At 46.5% G+C, this 18,412-nt stretch overlaps 1 non-coding gene across 1 annotated transcript; it reads left to right on the top strand.

Moving 5' to 3' along the window:
- Nucleotides 1-4,034: 4,034 nt before the first annotated feature.
- TRNAG-GCC (transfer RNA glycine (anticodon GCC)) lies at nucleotides 4,035-4,105 on the top strand. Its single transcript has one exon. It is a non-coding gene; the product is annotated as a tRNA-Gly (tRNA).
- Nucleotides 4,106-18,412: the final 14,307 nt, after the last annotated feature.

The raw sequence follows: 18,412 nt of genomic DNA, 5'->3' as shown, positions 1-18,412 counted from the left end.
TAGCGTCCCATGGAGTCGTGAATTTTGCCATCGCCTGCTCAGGATGTTTATTAACAAAAAGAAGGACCCCAATTTTCATATCGGAGAAGAACTCAACCTATGCAACACTACAACTCTTTCGACGCAGAAATGAGCCCATGATGTGAAAATACCTTGAAATACGTGACGTCGCGCTGGCATACCGGCTCTGTGGTTTGGACGCAAAATTCAAGAACGACAACATAGCCCACCCTCCCCGCCCTTCCTTAGTTTTTTCCTCCAATAATGAACTTCTTCCCCCAAACATTTAGAATACAGTTTTAAAAATAAACGGGCTTGCTGTGCGAATATACTTAGTACAAATTATATCTAAGGAAGCGTGAAGCCTTTTCCATCTTGATAATCTTGGATTGATGACACATGCACATAGCATTGATAGGCATTCTATAACCTCGCCATGAAGTAAGCAATTCAGGCTAGCAGCTGCTAGTTTCTCTTCCGGTGCATGTGTGTGTCTGTGCATTTTCTTAGAATGTGACAAGTTTTGAAAAATAGAACAAGAAATGCTTTGCTAGCCGGTACTGATTTAGTCTGTGGTGTACCCGGCGCGAAGAATATGGGCATGAACCAACGGCACTACCCACTCTAGGTTATCTTGTGCGGAAATAATATTTATATGCTTCCAGTTCTTCGCGTATGTCTTTATATAGGAGAAATAACACTTATACATGGATAACTTACGCATAATATACATGTACGCGTTTAAGAATTCTTCCTGTTCAAGATAAACTTCAATTGGTAGTGGCCTTACTTATTGCCTATTTTTGGTTGTGACCGTTTTCTTCGTGCAGGACATCTAAGCACCAACTATCTCGCCCAACAACAAACTGAGCTGTTTTGATTACTGTGTACACGTTTAGCGTATCATCAATTCCCTTCCAGTCATCATGCTATTTCCTCGTCTTCCTCTCGCAGTCGTTCCACGACATTCAGGGTATCCTCCACGCGTTCCACGGCACCGACGCCAAGGAAAAGTCGTACACGCTGCTGGGCCTCCAGCCCCGAGATGCCGGCACCCAGACCGTCGACTGGGCCACGCTGCTGCAGTCGCTCGTGAAGTGGGTATCCGAGCACACGCGGCTGTGTATACTCTGTTTCAGTAGTTCCTTGTAGCAGGCACAAGGCTACCAGTCCTGGGAGCGCAGATTCTTGAGCAGCGAGATGTAGTGTGAGATTACGACCCGCTGCTGGACCAATTATCCTTGAGAAGTGGTCTTGTCGGCATGCGCTTACTTGGAAGCTACACCGCAAGCGGCAGCTGCAGTTTATTGCATGATATTGCTTAATTTCTTACTAAAATAATTATCGAAGCTCTACAATACTGAAAATAGAGACTTCTTAAAATGAAATTCTGCAAGAAAAATTATAATGCGCCGCCTGCGCGTAGACAGTAATTTGTGTCTAGAAAGTACAAACAATATTTGTTGTTAAAGTGGTTAAATGCATGCGTGTAGTCAGAACAACCACAACACAACACGGTGTATGATTCCCTTCAGGGTAGTTAGCCTTCGCCCTCTGCGAGAAACGGCGCCTGCAGACTCGCTTGTGCGGTATCGTTCTAAGTGGCTCTTTTACGTGCCTCATAATCAAATCGTCGTTTTGGCACGTAAAACCCCGGAATTCAAATTAAGTAACAAATTTTTCGATAGCGAATCATTCTGTTTCCCAATGAAATGACTCCGAGCACAGTCAACGGCGTACCTTCGAACAGTCGATGGTTGAATGTGTTCGGATCGCATTACTCAATGTAAAAGCGACTGCAGCTCCGGGGGTGTGTTCGTATATGTGCTCAACACCCTTACATTTCGGTATCACGTGTCCGAAAATGCACAAGATAACCTGTTTTGCGTATGCACTTCCATAAGACTTTGCTGAACCGATCGACAGTACAACGAGTGACACAGCATATAGTCAAAGGCGACTGGACACGTTGCAGACGCATCGTGCTCAGCAGAGGAACCATAGAGGAAGGAAACCATGGGAGAAGCCCAGGTCATAGCCAGCCTGCCTGCAATGCATAAAATGAGAATTAACTCCCGTGCTCTTTTTCTTGCAGAGAAGCTCTACGGGACAAATGGAACAATTAGCAAAGTCGCCAGTGAAACCGCTTGTGGGTTGCACCGCATTGCAGGGCAAGCGGGCGATGCGACGGCACTTCTTTTAAGACAGTTATGCTGCCATAGTAAATTATTGTATTTCTGGGCAAAAAGGCGACCACCGAGACATACACTATGGGACAGCCTTCTGTGTGGAGAATCTGCTAAACTATGTACATCTACATAGGAACAAAAAAATAAACTGAACCTGACAAAAATAAGCGTATAAATGTAAACAGGGCGTACATGTATCCATCCCTTTGTGATCGTCTGTTCCGTCTGTAATATAGGTATTCACCATCTCGGAGCATCCACTAGCCTAGCCAATATGTTCTTAAGTACTTTTTATTATTTAGTATGCTCACACGGCAAGCACCCGTTCCTAAAGATGCGTGTACCCATGCCTAAAATCTGCTCATCTGGTAACATGTGAATTTGCATCCTTCATCGTCTTTGCAAGCATCACATACGACCGCAGCAGACTAACGCCAATTAGAACCCATGTACTGCAGAAACGAACAGTTGGCATTCAGAACAGTGGGTGAAGTCCTTTCAAACTTTTTTTTTTCAATTTCTTTAAAACTGGCAATACATGCAATCTCTGGTAATCGTCGGTACAGTCGTCTACAATTCGTTGTCCTCCTGATCTTCGTTTTTTTTTCTTTTATTTTATTTTGCAGCACGTACAATATCGATTTACTGGTCCTCAACACTCACTTGACAAGCTGGGCTAAGGACTGCGTAGTAACCGGGCCAACGATCCTCCGAAACACGCTCACGCAACAGCTTCCAGACATTGTAAGCCTCGACGCAAAGCATTTCGCTTGAACTTATCTATCTCCGTGTCTCATGCATGACCACAAGTTTTTGCTCAAGTAAGAAATGCACTCACACCTCTACCCAGCGTCACAAAGACCCGCCGTGGTGGCATATCGTGACTTCGGCGTTGCATTGCTAAGCACGAGAGCGCGAGATCAAATCCCGGCCGCGGTCCCGACCGACCGTTCACGACGAAGACCACCAGGTCGTTCCTGGGCACGTTAACAAAGTTGATTTACTACCATTGCTATTATTATGAATACTAATTTTAATAATGATGATAATATTATTAGACCTTATGGTTGCTCCTGGGCCTGGTGAATAAATAACCGCTTGATTGGCTATTATTATTTTCAGGCTATGCAAAATCCCATCAGAACAGTATCCAAAGAAGCAGATAGTGGAGCCAAAAGAGGCATAGGGAAAATTATCTATGTTTAATTTACATCGATAAATAATGGCGACCATCCATTCTGAAGAACACTTCATTCAGCATATGTGTACGTGTACATGATTAGCACTGGGAGTGTTAGCAAGCGCCGCTCACGGCGAAGGCATCCCCTGGGGCGTCTTCATTGTCTCTGGCTTCGGTGTATTTTTCTTCATATGTGCGCGTATAGTAGAGCCCCTAGCTCGAATCCCCTAATTCTACTCGCTCACTGAGAATTCGACCGGACTCTTCGAGAGTGCGGCTAAAGCACGATTCAAGCGGCTTATCTACATTTCTCGCTAATTATTTTTGAAGCAGAGCAATGTGTTCCTTACGCTGTTTTCTGGATGTTCGTTCTCAAAAGGAGCTCGTAAATTTTTTTTTTTTTATTGCGGTCTTACATTGCATCGAACACTGAAACACTTGCAACGCCACTGTGTACTATTCTTATCTGAGTACTCCATCTTAGAGCACCGCCCTCTGCCTCGCGCCGCGCTCTATATTTCGCACGACCGCACATGTTTCCTCTGACGAAGTGGCGTGTCTTTCTGCAAGGAAGCGCTCGTCGTCGCGATGACCTTGATGCAGCAGCCCGACGTTGGTATGCAAGACGCGCTATCTGTAACTGAATAAGAAGTGGCGTGACATCGGCGTCGGTGGTTCAGTGGTAGAATACTCGCCTGCCACGCGGGTGGCCCGGGTTCGATTCCCGGCCGACGCAGTTTTTTCGAGTGCACTTTTTTTGTTTTTACCTATCCATGGTCAAAAAATTACAAGTTGCCAGACACTGCCTACAATTCGGAACTACTTGTTGGAATCAATTTTGTCCTCACATATATTTATGTAGATTTTAGTACGTAGGTGAACTGCTATTCGGGGGAATGGGCTTCCTTAAGCTGTTTCTAAGTAGCTGTTTCCGGACTCCCCGTCTCTCTTGGAGGTGAAAATAATGTACTTGTTTTTTATTTGAATATGCTTCTGAAATACACTCTTTCAACCACACCCCAGTGAAAGCCGCATACGGCCCTTGCCTAAATTTGAAGTACATTACATTTGTGCCAAAGCCATTCCAAAGTTAAAAAAAAATCTACTCTTGTTCCAAAATAAAGAAACACTTTCTATGCTCTCAGTAGATCAGCTTTTACATGTGAAAAAAAAAGAAAAAACAAGCACGAAGGCATCATCAACGTTAATTTCAACGTATTACGAAAATAACAAAGTGATGACTATAGCCGTTATCGCAGTATATCAGCATACTTTTAAGAGAATTTAGAGTGAAAATAGATATGATAACACGGGAGCGTATCGAGAACAAGCGCGGAACTAATCGTTGAATTACATTCCACTTGAAGAGGTTATTTAAAGCGAGAAAGAAACTCGATAATGCGGAGCTGTCAAGTGTCCGCTTCAACTATACATTACGCAGACGCGTGTGACGTGTCAACCTTGTACGTCTTGGTTGCAAAAGAAAAACAATAGGAAAAGTTCATTTCCTTGCTACTGCTCACACGATTGGCCAAATCCAATCAAATCATTTGTTTGCCCATATCTACGGCTAGTGGTCTACCTTCGACGCACGCACTTTTTAAAACCAGAAGTTCTTGCTAAGAGCCTTGGAATCCCTTTTCTTTAAGTATCCCCGCCAAAGTCACAAGATCATCCTCCGTATCGGCAACAGTAACTGAAGGTCATTGCGTGTCAAGAAATGCTCCCCAGTACTTCGTACCTTCCAGTGTGATCGCGTCTATTTTTGCCCTCCATTTTTTATAATAAGGTGTCTACGCACGATACATATATAGGCTGTGAAAACACTTTACAAGAATTTAGCTTATCTTAACACACCATCGGGGTCCTTAAATTTTCTCAACACAGCGCTTTAATTGCGCACTTCTGGCACGTCCGTTTTGCGTATGTTGACATCGCGCCAACACCACCTTCATCGCTATCATGCACGTTGCCACGTTTTAATATGCTTCGGCGATTAAACGGTGCAATGGGCCACGACACAAGATGAATTGTGTCTGAACCAAAAGATCGCGCGTACGCGACAAGGTGCAACAGTTTCTACAACACTGTGCCACCCAGTGCACGCCGGAACAAAGTGCATTCTGCTCTACGACGGAAAAGGCGCGTGGATGAAAAAGAAAGTATCAAAAGACTTTTGGAAATAACACAAGGAAAGCGACACTTAAATTAGCGGGTTAATTATACATAAATAAACGTCAATATTCGTCAGAACGCAAGGTAAACTAGAGAGTGCACTCAAAAAAAGGAAAGTAAATGCGGCATAACAATGCACAGCTCAGAACGAAACCACAACCGCACAACGACGAACTTGTGAAAAATGTTGACATCAACAAGATAAGTGTTCACATACATCGTACCCCATGCACAGTCGGATGTTGCTCATATGAGAGTTAAAAATGCGAATCGTCTATCCCTAGCGACATTCCCCAGCATCCGGAGCACAAGCTAGGGGCATGTGAGGATGCCATGAAGAAGGCATAATACTTATTTTCTTTGTAGACTTGCTGAGGCCGTTGTTACTTCAGTGGTGGTGCGCTGGTTTCAAGGTTGTAAGCTACACCCAGTGGTCTACACCCCTCTCACACCTCAAATATGTTTTCACGAAGCACCTCCACCCACGTCCTCCTTTCTCCTGCGCTGTTGGCATTGCGAAATGCCGGATGGGCGAAAAACGGCATAAGTACAGAAAAACAAGTTGGTAGACTGAACCGTGGTTGTCATCTCCGTAACGCGAAGTACTGAATAATAACTGTTGTGAAGCGTACGTTAAGTAGAGATTATATACTGTAGGGTTTATATTTATAATAATTAGGATAGAATGTTTCAAACGCGAAAATATGAGTGGATAGCAAACCAAAACCCAAAGGCGATACCCAGTGGCTACCAGGGCACATACGCTGTAGCAAACGCGTTGGCATTATAGCATACCAAGTGCCATTACAACGTGGTAAAAGCAGTCAGCGGCCATCTGCAGGTACGCATTGCAAAAAGCGCAGTTGCCACCCTGAATTCCACAAGTGTGAAGTGTTAGCAAAAAGTGGCAACCAAATGGTCCGGGAAATAATCGAAACCAGTTTTGATATTTCTGTATGTTCTATGTCTGCAAATAAAGAATTTAATTGAATTGAATGCCCATATTGAATGATAAATGTGCCAGTGTGCCATCTGTCTTGCAATCTACAAGGAAACTGCACATTTATCTCCTAACCGATCACAAGACGAATTTGCCGTGCGCATGCGCCATAATGTAAAGAAGACAACCATTGCCTTGTTTTATCATTTTAATGTTTTTTCTGCATTTCATGAGTCACTCTCCCAAACATAACTGTTTGTCTGTCGCAATAATCAACCAGTTGATAGACAGCGCACCGTGCTGCTTTCCCTGTGCCTTCACGTATCTTCGCTGAAAGCCTCTGCTTTCACTTTAATTAACCAGATATAGCCATCTTTTCGACAATCTATGCATATTCGGGCAGTTGTCCCTGCGCAATTTTTGTTCGAACCGAGAGACTCCGCGAAGACACAGAGCAGCCCACGCTAATGATGATGATAACACACACAGGTGATTAAGAGAAAAAAAAACAGACGGCTGATGGCAGTTTGTGCAGGTAAGGAAGAAGCTCATAATAAATTCTCTGTCTCTATAGATTCAATATGTATATATATATATATATATATATATATATATATATATATATATATATATATATATATATATATATATATATATATATATATAATCGATAAACGAATGGAAACGAAGGTGGATGAAGAAACAGCTCTCCGGCCAGCTGTTTCTTCATCCACCTTCGTTTCCATTTATTTATCGATTATATACGAGCCCACGTCTTCGCATTACGCATGCGTTGCTCTTACCGGTGAAGAACCGTCACTGACGTTTGTCGTAGGCAGGAATACATAATAGCAGTTGTCTAGTGCGTTCAATTCAGATAAAATATGGGTGCATTACTAATTTTTAACGATGTTAGGAAACTACAGTTCGAGCCGACAAAGAAGCCTTTGTTTCTTCCGCATCAGTCTCTGTCTACGGTAGAGCATGTTTTCACGAACAAGCGCTCGCGGGGCTCTGTGACCTATATCAAACCAGATGTAGGCCAAACACCAGCGCTTTTACAGGAAAGCGTTTCCTGCGTGAGTAAAATGTCTTGTTTTGTATGTTGCCATGTTGGTAATAAAGGAAAAAGAGTGAGCACAAGCGTCGGTGATTCAGATTCTGCTTCCGGCAGCCGAGCTGAGCGGTCAGCAGGATCATGGGCTCCAGTGGAGCAGCGACAGCGGCCACTTTTGGCCGCGGAAATAGGCTCAACGATGATAAGGATTATGCTTTTATTTTGCCGCAGCTGCCTAAAGGACAACTGGTGATTAACACCGTCTTTTTGCACGGTGATGTACGTGCGAGGCCGTACAAGGTGGAGGATTTCAGGGATGCCCTTCTGCCGACGGGCCTGCTGCCGGATGTGGTATGCATAGGGGCGTACCAAATCAACCACGTCTGGGCAGTGGCCCTCTGCGATGCAACTGCAACGAAAAGGCTGCTTGCCCTGAAGGAACTTCAAGTGAAGGGACGACGGTGCCTCATCATTGACCCGCAGGACCAACAGGTGAAGCTTAGGCTTCACTGGCTGCTCTACGGCGTTGCCGACGAGGACGTCCGGACGGCTTTCGCGGCTTTCGGCAAGGTGGAGGAGGTGAGCCGGGAACGGTAGCGCGTTGAAGGCATGGGAACCAAGACCTCAACCACCAGGACCGTCCTTCTCAAGCTGAAGGCCAGTATGAAGGTGGAAGACCTCCCCCATCAGATCCGCGTCGGTGGAGAGTTAGCCTTGGTCGTCGTTCCCGGTCGACCGATGCAGTGCCTGCGCTGCCACGGCACGGGACACGTCCGCCGTGAGTGCAGAGTACCGCGTTGTACCCGGTGCAGACGTTTCGGCCACGTCGACGCTGAATGCGTGAAGTCCTATGCCGCTGTGACAGGCCCACCAGTGAATGATGTTGCGGCAGAGCACCTCATGGATGTGGCCGAGGCGGAGGACGCGGCTAAAGGAACCGGTGACATGGTGTCGACAGAGACAAGTAGTGGGACGACGATTCTGGAGGTAGACGGCAACGCGGCTGAGGCTACTCAGAAGCCGAGTAGGACGGAACGGGATGCTACGACCCAGGGGCAGGCGACGGGAAACGTCAGTGAAGACGCAACTGACGACGCGACCGCAATGCAGCAGGACGAGGGCGTCACCGACGACGACCGTACTGGGGATCTTGCTGCCTCCGTCAAGCGCACCCACGATCAGACGAAGGACCGCGAGGATCGGGCACCCAGCACCAGTGAGGGACCACCGACGAAGACGCCTCATGGGAGGCGGATGGGCTACAAGCCAAAGCCCAATGTACCGCCTGAAAGGAAGCCTGCCGACAAAGCGGCCACGTCTAAGGACACCAACAAACCGGGAGGTCCCGGAGGCGGCTAGCCGAGGGCTAGTCGTGAGCGGTAAGCACCATGCTCCGGGCCTACTTTACTTTTCTTTTAGATCAAGATGGCTCAAATACCGTCCCTGAGGATTGCCACATTAAACGTGAGAGGGCTGGCGGCTAGTCGTAGGCAAAGTCAGGTCCTACGTTTCGTCACTGACCACGACATAGACGTACTAGCCGTCCAGGAAACTAAGGTTGAAGGAGAGGAGGAGACCGGGAGCATGGTGCGACGTTTCACGACTAGGTATTTTGCGGTGGTTAGCCATGCTGTAGGCACAGCTGGAGGGTGCGTTCTTCTTGTGACGAAGCTGCCTGGACTGCAGATTCATAGCATTTTTTCGTGTCAGTCAGGAAGGATTGTTCTTTGTGATATTGTTATGGGTGATTCAGAGTTCCGCATCATATGCGTATATGCGCCGAATTCAGTAGATGAGCGCGCCCGTTTTTTTTTCGAACCTTTCACGATATGTTTGTTGTAATATGCGCGTGATGATGTTAGGGGACTTTAATTGTGTGTTGAGTGCTGGAGACAGAGTCAATAATGCAGGTGTGCGTGACCGAAGCAGTGAAGTGTTATCAAATTTAATTAATGAAAATGAACTCGATGATGTTTATGAATGTCTGGAAGGGGGGCGTCAAGTGACTTTTACACGTTTTCAGGGCAGCAGCCATGTGCGTTTGGACCGAATGTACATTTCATTGGATATGATTCCAAGATGCCACGGTTACTGTGTAGTACCAGTGTCGTTTTCAGATCACTGCCTTGTGAAATTTAACGTAGGTATAATGAAAAAGCGACATGTATTTAAGTGGGATATGTGGAAACTGAATGCCTTGTTACTAAATGACCAGCCCTTTTTACAGGTAGTACGGGATGCGATTAATGAAGTTCAATGTGATGCTGCGGGAACAATCGTCGAGAAGTGGGAATGTTTTAAAGAAAAGATTAAAATGAAAGCAATAGAAAGATCCAGTTGTAAAAAATTCGAGAAGGAAATGAAAGAAAAGGGTTTCAGAACACTGCTTGGGCAGCTGCTAACGCTTGAGTGCAAAGAGCCTGGTGCGTACAAAGACGATGTGCGAAACGTCAAAGAAAAACTTGAACTGTTTGACAAGGAACGCTATCAAGGAGCCATCGTGCGAGCACGAGCGGATGCACTAGCGGCAGGGGAGACGCCCACTAAAAGGGCGCTGGGTCTTGAGAAGGCGTATGGACGAAGAAACCATGTCGAGCAGATTTTAGTGAATGGGAATGTCGTTGAAGACAGTGATAGCATTCAGCGCGCCTTCTTTGAGTACTATCACTCGCTCTTCGCATTTCAGGAAGCGAATGTTGAGGGTTTTAAAGCAGGTTTTCTGCATCGCATGCCACGTTTGAGCGATGACGTAAAAAAGCGATTAGAGGAAAAAATAAGGGAGAGAGAAGTCGAAAAGGCAATCGACGATTTGAACTTGGGTAAATCACCGGGACCTGATGGACTCAGCGCGGGTCTATATAAAGCTTTTAAAACAGAGCTGGCGCCTTTGCTTGCGCATGTATTTAATGACGCATACGAAAAGAAATCATTACCACCTTCCTTTGGAAAAACGCACACCATTCTAATACCGAAGAGCGATCAAATAGACAAACTCAGATTTGTGTCATCCTACAGACCGATTTCACTAACAAACGTCGATTATAAAATATTTATGGAGGTTTTAGCTTGCAGGCTTCAAGGCGTCATCAAGGAAATAGTCGCAGACCATCAAACTTGTGGCATCAAAGGGCGATCTATTTTTTCAAACATCCATAAGATGCGATGTGTGCTCGAGTGCTGTGACGTCATCGGTGGCCGTGTTGCAGTACTTCAGCTCGACCTAGAGAAAGCGTTCGATTGTGTCGCTCACGTTATTTTGTTTGCCATCTTAGATCATGTTAATGTCGGTTCCATCATCACTGAGGGCGTGGCCTTGGCGTACCAGAACTGCACAACAAGATTAATTGTTAACAAGTGTCTGGGGGCCCCCATTAACATCAGGCGTTCAGTGCGCCAAGGCTGCCCCCTCAGTCCGCTATTATTTGCTATCTACGTAGAAGCAATGTGTGTAGCAATTAATGAAAATGACGGAATACGTGGTTTCAGATTGGCAGCGACCGAAGTGAAGTTGCTCGCATATGCAGATGACATTGCAGTGTGTTGCACTGACAAACCAAGTGTAACGGAAACCATATCTGTAGTACAACATTTCTGCGCCGTAACGGGTAGCAGAGTAAACTGGGGCAAATCGCTAGGCCTGTGGCACGGGGACTGGTTTTCTGCACCCGACTATTTCGCGAACGTGAACTGGGTGAAAACTCCGACCAGGTATCTGGGTGTTCCCCTCGACAGGTATAATAGCAGCGACGAATACTGGAGGAACCAAACCAAGGAACTGAAAGAAAAAGTAGACAAATGGAAAAGTACTAACCTGTCCATTTTTGCAAGAGCGACAATTTGTAACGTGTTTTTTATTACTAAGTTATATTACGTCTTGCAAACGCTGTATTGTTCTAGAGTAAATGTGCAAAGGCTGCACAGAGTGTTCGCAGTTTTCATCTGGGGATCAACATGGGAAAGGTGCAGCCGAACAAATTTGTTCAGAAGAGTGAAGGATGGGGGTGTGGGCCTGTCGCATCTTTTTGTTCGTCAAGTTGTAAACCGATTTTTGTTTTTTCGCGATGTTCGCGATCCTTTTCTGCGCGCCGTATGTCAGCTAAGGTTGAGTAACGCTTTGCCGGCACATGTTGTTAGCACGGCAAATTTGACTGGAACTCTGCGTGGTTATTTCAAGGAAGTTGTTGACAGTGTACGCTTCCTTTCTGTTCGCTTTACAAATGATTACCTTTGTGATGTGAAAAGGAAAACATTGTATAGAGATGTATGCGACATTGTTTTCCCAGTGCCCTTATACAGAGCCATATACAGTGGAGGGCCAGGACAGGATGTACTTAAAAGAGTAAAACAGATGCAGGTGCCACCAGGGGTAAAGACCTTCTTCTTTAAGCTACACACAGGAACGCTCTCCGTGAAGACGTTTCTGGAGGAACGGGGTTGTCTCGTACCTTGGGGGTCGCACTGCTTGATATGCAAGAAGCCCGAAAATATAGATCACGTTTTCCTACATTGCTGGGCGGCAGTTTTCTTCTGGGACGTCTTAAAGCGAACCCTGAAGAAAGAGCTGCCGGTGGACCCCCAAGGTATCAGGTATCTGGCCATTAAAGATGACGACGGGGTTCCCTATGACTTTGTTATGTTAAATGCTCTACACTGTATATGGCGGGCTCGTATGGCAGGGTACCATTGCGATCTTGATGCTAGGCCAGCTCGTGCTTACTTCAAGGAATGTATGTCGCGATTTATTGAAATCCATAAAATACAAGAATGTGTACCGGATTGGCTGTCGAGGCTAGAACCCCTGACAGCCATGAAGGAATTTTAGTATGACAAAGCCAGTCCAATATGGACAGACGGCTTTATTGTGCGGTTTCTTTCTTTACGCACCTTCCGTTTTTTTTTCCTCCTCCAACGGTTGGAATTTGTGATACACAAGTGTGTGCTAACTGTACCGTCTGAGTAATGTCGAAGACCGGCAATAAATAAAAAAAAAAAGCGTCGGTGATTCAGTGGTAGAATATTCGCCTGCCACGCGGGTGGCCCGGGTTCGATTCCCAGCCGACGCAGTTCATTTTTGAAAGGAGCTGTGGATGAAGTGGAATGATCCAAACTATGTATAGGAAGCAGCCGCAGGGCGTTGGTGGTTCAGATTCTACTTCCGGCCACCGTTCGGTGCGGACGCAGAATGCCTTGCTCCGTTGGGGCGGTGTTTGCGGCTCAGACGAGCCGCGGTAACAGGAATGCTGTTATGGGTAGCCAGGACTACCAAGTTATTTTGCCGCCTCTGCCTACAGGACCATGCGTGCCCAACACGCTCTTTCTTTACGGAGACGTAAAGGCAAGGCCCTACCGAGTCTCGATTTTCGAGACACGCTAGTTCGTCTGGGTCTGCTTCCCGAGGTTGACGCCTTGGGGGCTTTCCAGATGAACCACATGTGGGCGGTTACTTTCAGAAGCCCAGATGCTATGAAGAAAATGCTGGCCCTCGGAGACATTACGGTTAAGGAGCGTCGCTGCCTTGTGGTTAACCCAGCCAGCCAGGATGTGCGGCTTAAGCTCTACTGGCTCCTTCACAACGTGCAAGATGAGGACGTCCGCGCCGCGCTCACGCCTTTTGGGAAGGTTACGGAGGTCTTCAAGGAACGCTGGCGCGTGCAAGGCATCACCGATAAAGGTTCGTCAACCCGCATCGTATCGATGAAGCTGAAACCCGGAATTACCATAGACGACCTCCCGCATCAACTTCGGGTCGCCGGCATCATGACACAGCTGGTTGCGCCTGGGCGTGCCCCGCTCTGCCTGAGGTGTAACCGCACAGGTCATATCAGGCGAGAGTGTCGCGTACCGCGCTGTGCTTTGTGTCGACGCTTCGGGCACGACGAAAGCTCGTGCGTGCAAACTTACGCGAATGTGGCGGGACCATCCAAAAGTGATGAAGTCATCCACGAGCACACAATGAACGCATTCGATGCTGAAGAGACGGCTGGAAAAGGTGGCGTGGTGCAACGTCCTGATCCAAAGGAAGGCACCCGTGAACCAGCGAAGAAAGCGGACACCAAAGAATTAGAGGAGAAGCCTGCTCGAGCTAAAGAAAAAGAGCACCACGCGGAAAATGACAAGAACAAGACAAGCAACGAGTCTGCGGAATCGCTCGGACACTCTCCGAGTCACATGGACACGACGGAGCCCCTTAAAGGAGCGGGCCCGGTAAAACGTCCACTCGAAGCTAACGAGAAAAAGGAAGAAGGATCAAGTGGATCAAGCCACGAGGAACTGCTTGCGAAAACACCGAGTGGCCGTCGGTCGAGCTTCAAGCCGACGCCTAATATCCCAACTGGCAGGATAGGGCCAGCGTCGGGACCGACGTGAGCCCCCACCAAGTGTTCGCAGTATGTGTGAGTACTGAGGTGGGGGAGGGGAGGATGTAAAGACTGACGTCGCATTCGAACGAAGTGAGTGCCAGTAGTCTGTTTAAGAAGGACTTTAGTCTCACGCGCCTCCTCACATTACCATGAATATACTTCTAGACATAGCCTTACGATTTGGTACAATTAATGTTCGAGGCCTTGCAGGAAGGCGCAAGCAATATCAGCTTTGTCGCCTGCTCATGAAAAAGAATCTTGACGTAATCGGTGTACAAGAAACAAAAGTCGATAGTGAAGAAGGGACGGATCGAATGTTGCATTCATTTAGGTCACGTTTTTACGTGTGTGTTTCGCACGCATGCGGTACTTCAGGTGGTTGTGCGCTTTTTCTGAGAAGCGCTATAGGCCTCTCAGTAGAAACTGTGCTCACAGACGATAGTGGCCGGCTTATTGTTTGTGATTTATGTTTCTGTGATATTAAGTGGCGCGTCATTTGCTTGTATGCGCCTAACAAGATGAACGAACGAAAGAATTTCTTTGAAAGTGTTGAAAATCATTTGCAGTGTGACCGCATTGTAGTGATGATGGGTGATTTTAATTGCGTCTGTAGTGTAAAAGACAGAGTTGGAAGCCCACCTATTCATGATACAAGTGTGCAGTCTTTGAACGTAGCGATAGAAAAATACAATTTAGAGGATGTTGGGGATGTGATGGTCCAATGCAGAGACGCCACCATTCACCCACTATCAGCGAAATAGTCATGCCAGGTTGGATCGCGCCTACGTTTCGGTGGATTTAATACCATTGTGTTTTCTATATGAAGTGAATCATGTTTCGTTTACCGATCACAGCTTAGTCAACTTTGTAGTTGGTCCGAAAAAGCCGAGCGGTTTTCACTGGCAGTTGTGGAAATTTAACTTTAAACTCTTAGAAGATGAATTATTTTTGATGGGTGTTAATGATAGCCTTCACGGATGCTGTGAGAAAGAACGCAAAAGTTATGCAGAAGCGTGGGAGAATTTCAAACAAGACGTTAAAATGCTAGCCATAGAAAGGTCTGGTGCCTTGCGCCGAGAGGAAAAGAAAAAAGAATTAGAAATGCAAAATAGTTTAAATATTTATTTAAGTGTTGAGAATGTCAGTCCCGAAAAGTATACGAAGGAAATAAAAGAAATTAAATCTCAGTTAGAGCTAGTCGAAGCTGAAAGATACAAAGGGGCGGTCGTACGCGCACGCGCATAAAGGTTATGGTGCAGTGAACAGCCGACAAAGAGCTCACTCGGGGACGAACGAGCTTATGCCTCGCGGAACGAGATAACAGCCGTAACATAGGGCAGTGAGGTTGTACGAGATAAAGAAACAATAAGACAGGCTTTTTATGAGCATTACTGCGAACTACTAGGGCAAGAACGCATTCGCGATGAAGGATTTGATACTGAATTCCTATCGCTATTGCCAAGCCTTGAAAGAGAAGTAACGGAAAGGCTCGAAGAACCGATTACTTTAGAAGAAATAAAATGGGCGATCGACTCACTAAGTTCCAGAAAAACGCCAGGGCCAGACGGTCTCAGCACCGTTTTCTACCTCGCTTTTAAGCGAGACATAGCCACTGCCCTTCATAAGGTAACTGCGGAAGCGTATGAGAACTGCGTGCTGCCCCCTTCTTTTCGTCAGAGTCACACGGTGTTGATACCGAAGTCCGAAGACCCTCATGTACTACTGTCGACACGGGCGTACCACCCGATAAGTCTCACAAACACAGATTATAAGATATACACGAAGGTTCTTGCACGGAGACTCCAAAATGTGATACAACAATAAGTAGGGTCGCACCAGACATGTGGCATAAGAGGACGATCCATTGTCACCAATATACATGTAGCGAGAACAATATTGGAAAGTTGTGACGCCTTCTCAGAAAAGGTAGCACTGTTGCAACTTGATCTTGAAAAAGCGTTTGACATAGTGTCCCATGAAATCCTTTTTCTTGTTTTAAAACATGCCAAGATAGGTTCTGTTCTTTTGCAAGGTGTTAAAATGTGCTACGCTGGCGTATCTACGAAACTAATAGTTAACAAACAGCCTACGGCTACGATAGAAGTTAAGTCAGCACTCCGCCAAGGATGCGCATTATCGTCTCTACTTTTTGCATTGTACGTTGAACCATTTCGCTTAAAGGTTATTAATAGTAATAACATAAGGGGATTTCCAATGGACTCCAGAGAAGTTAAATACTTGGCGTACGCAGACGATATCGCCATAATCTGTTGAGACAAGCAAAGCATCTCTAATGCAGTAGAAGTGGCGAACAGATTCTGCAAGGTCACCGGAAGTGCGATAAACTGGAGTAAGTCATTGGGCATCTGGCATGGTAATTGGAATGATAAAATAGAATTTTTTGAAAATATGCAGTGGACCACGACCCCTGCGCGGTACCTTGGGGTACCTCTGCAATATTATCATGATACAAAAGACTATTAGCAAGAAGAACTAGAGCAAGTTAAAGTTAAAACAACAAAGTTCGGAGGTAGAAATTTATCGATTTTCGCGCGATCAACCGTGTGCAATGTTTTCCTTTTTGCAAAAATCTGGTATGTACTGCAAGCACTGTGCATGTCAAGAATGACCATCCAAAAGATACACAGAGCATGCGCTGTTTTTATATAGGGATCCACATGGGAGAGAACGAGCCGCACTAATTTATTTCGGTCGGTGAAGTCAGGAGGCCTCGGTTTGGTGCATTTGTTTTTGAGGCAAGATGTCTCAAGATTTCTTTTTTTGCGAGATCAGAAGGATCCCTTCTTGCGAACAGTGTGCCAACTACGTTTACGAAATGCGTTACCTCAATTTATCGTAACCTCAAGAACGGCAAATAGCGCAAGTCTCCGCGGATTTTTGCGGGAGGTAGCTTGGTCCGTAGACTTCTTGCATGCTCGCTTTTCATTTGATTATCTTGCTATTGTTGGAAGAAAAAAATTGTATAAGGGCCTAGTTGACGTTTGTATGCCTGTTCCTTTGTACCGATCTATGTATTCACCGAGCACGGAAGCAGATGTATTGAAGCGAGTGTAACGGATGCCAGTGCGATCTGGGGTTAAAACTTTTTTCTTCCAAATGCATACTGGAACTCTTCCTGTCAAACCTTGGCTACAAGAAAAAGGCCTCTTTGTCGCATGGTCGATCAACTGCAGCAGGTGTAGAAAACCAGAGACGATCGAACACATATTTTTGGACTGCTCGGACGCACTTTTCTTGTGGGACCATTCTGCAACATACACTAAAAAGGGAGTTGCCTATCACACCGTACGGCATCCGTTTCCTTCCAATTGCCAGTGAAGGTGGTGTTCCTTATGATATGCTTATGGCGCTGATTCTACACAGCCTGTGGAAAACACGCATGGACTTCAGGCATGAAAGACTGGTTATTCGCCCAGCTAGAGAGCACTTAAAATATTTTGTTCTTGCGCGAGGCTTGCAATGCACGACTAGATAAGCCTGAATGGGCTACCTTGTTAGATGAACTCGTCTGTCTAAAGCGGTTCTAACAATGCACGCCTGCCATATGACGGCAGGCCGTTATATCACCAGAGCACTGTACATATCATCCTTACGCCATCTGTATGTCTGTTTCAGTTGTCAAAGAATGGCAATAAAGAAAAAAAAGTGTCGATGGTTCATTCTGCATCTGGAAGCCGAGCTGCTCGGATCGTAGGGTCATGGCCTCTTCCGGGGCAGCGACAGCGGCCACTTTTGGTCGCGGAAACAGGATCACAGACGACGATAAGGTCTATCCGTTTATTTTGCCTCAGCTGCCGAAAGGACGAGTTGCATTTAACACCGTGTTTTTACACGGTGATGTACGCGCCAGACCTTACAAGGTCGAAGATTTTAGAGACGCCCTACTGCTGACGGGACTGCTGCCGGACGTGGTATCCATAGGGGCGTACCAGATAAACCACGTCTGGGCGGTGACCCTGTCAGACGCCACTGCGACGAAGCGCCTCATGGCCCTTAAGGAACTGCAAGTGAAGGGAAGACGGTGTGTAATCGTGGACCCGCAAGACCAGCAGGTGAAGCTTAGGCTTCACTGGCTGCTCTATGGCATTGCAGACGAGGACATACGGATGGCTTTCATGGCTTTCGGCAAGGTGGAGCAGGTAAGCCGGGAAAGGTGGCGCGTCCATGGCATGGGCGACAATACGTCGACAACCAGGACTGTGCTTCTAAAGCTAAAAAGCTGCGTCAAAATGGAAGACCTTCCTCATCAGGTTCGCGTCGGCGGAGAGCTGGCATTGGTGGTCGTCCCTGGTCGACCCATGCAGTGCCTGCGCTGCCAAGGCACAGGGCACGTCCGCCGTGAGTGTAAAGTTCCGCGCTGTTCTCGCTGCAGACGGTTCGGTCATGTTGACGCCGACTGTGTCAAATCCTACGCCGCCGTGACAGACCCAACAGTGAACAACGTGGCCGCAGAGCACGTCATGGACGTGGTCGAGACGGAGGACGCCGCTA

The sequence above is a fragment of the Dermacentor variabilis genome, unplaced genomic scaffold (genome assembly GCF_050947875.1).
Source record: "Dermacentor variabilis isolate Ectoservices unplaced genomic scaffold, ASM5094787v1 scaffold_29, whole genome shotgun sequence".
Classification (NCBI taxonomy): Eukaryota; Metazoa; Arthropoda; class Arachnida; order Ixodida; family Ixodidae; genus Dermacentor; species Dermacentor variabilis.
Note: the sequence above shows the minus strand (reverse complement) of the source record. Positions and strands in the feature narration are given on the sequence as shown.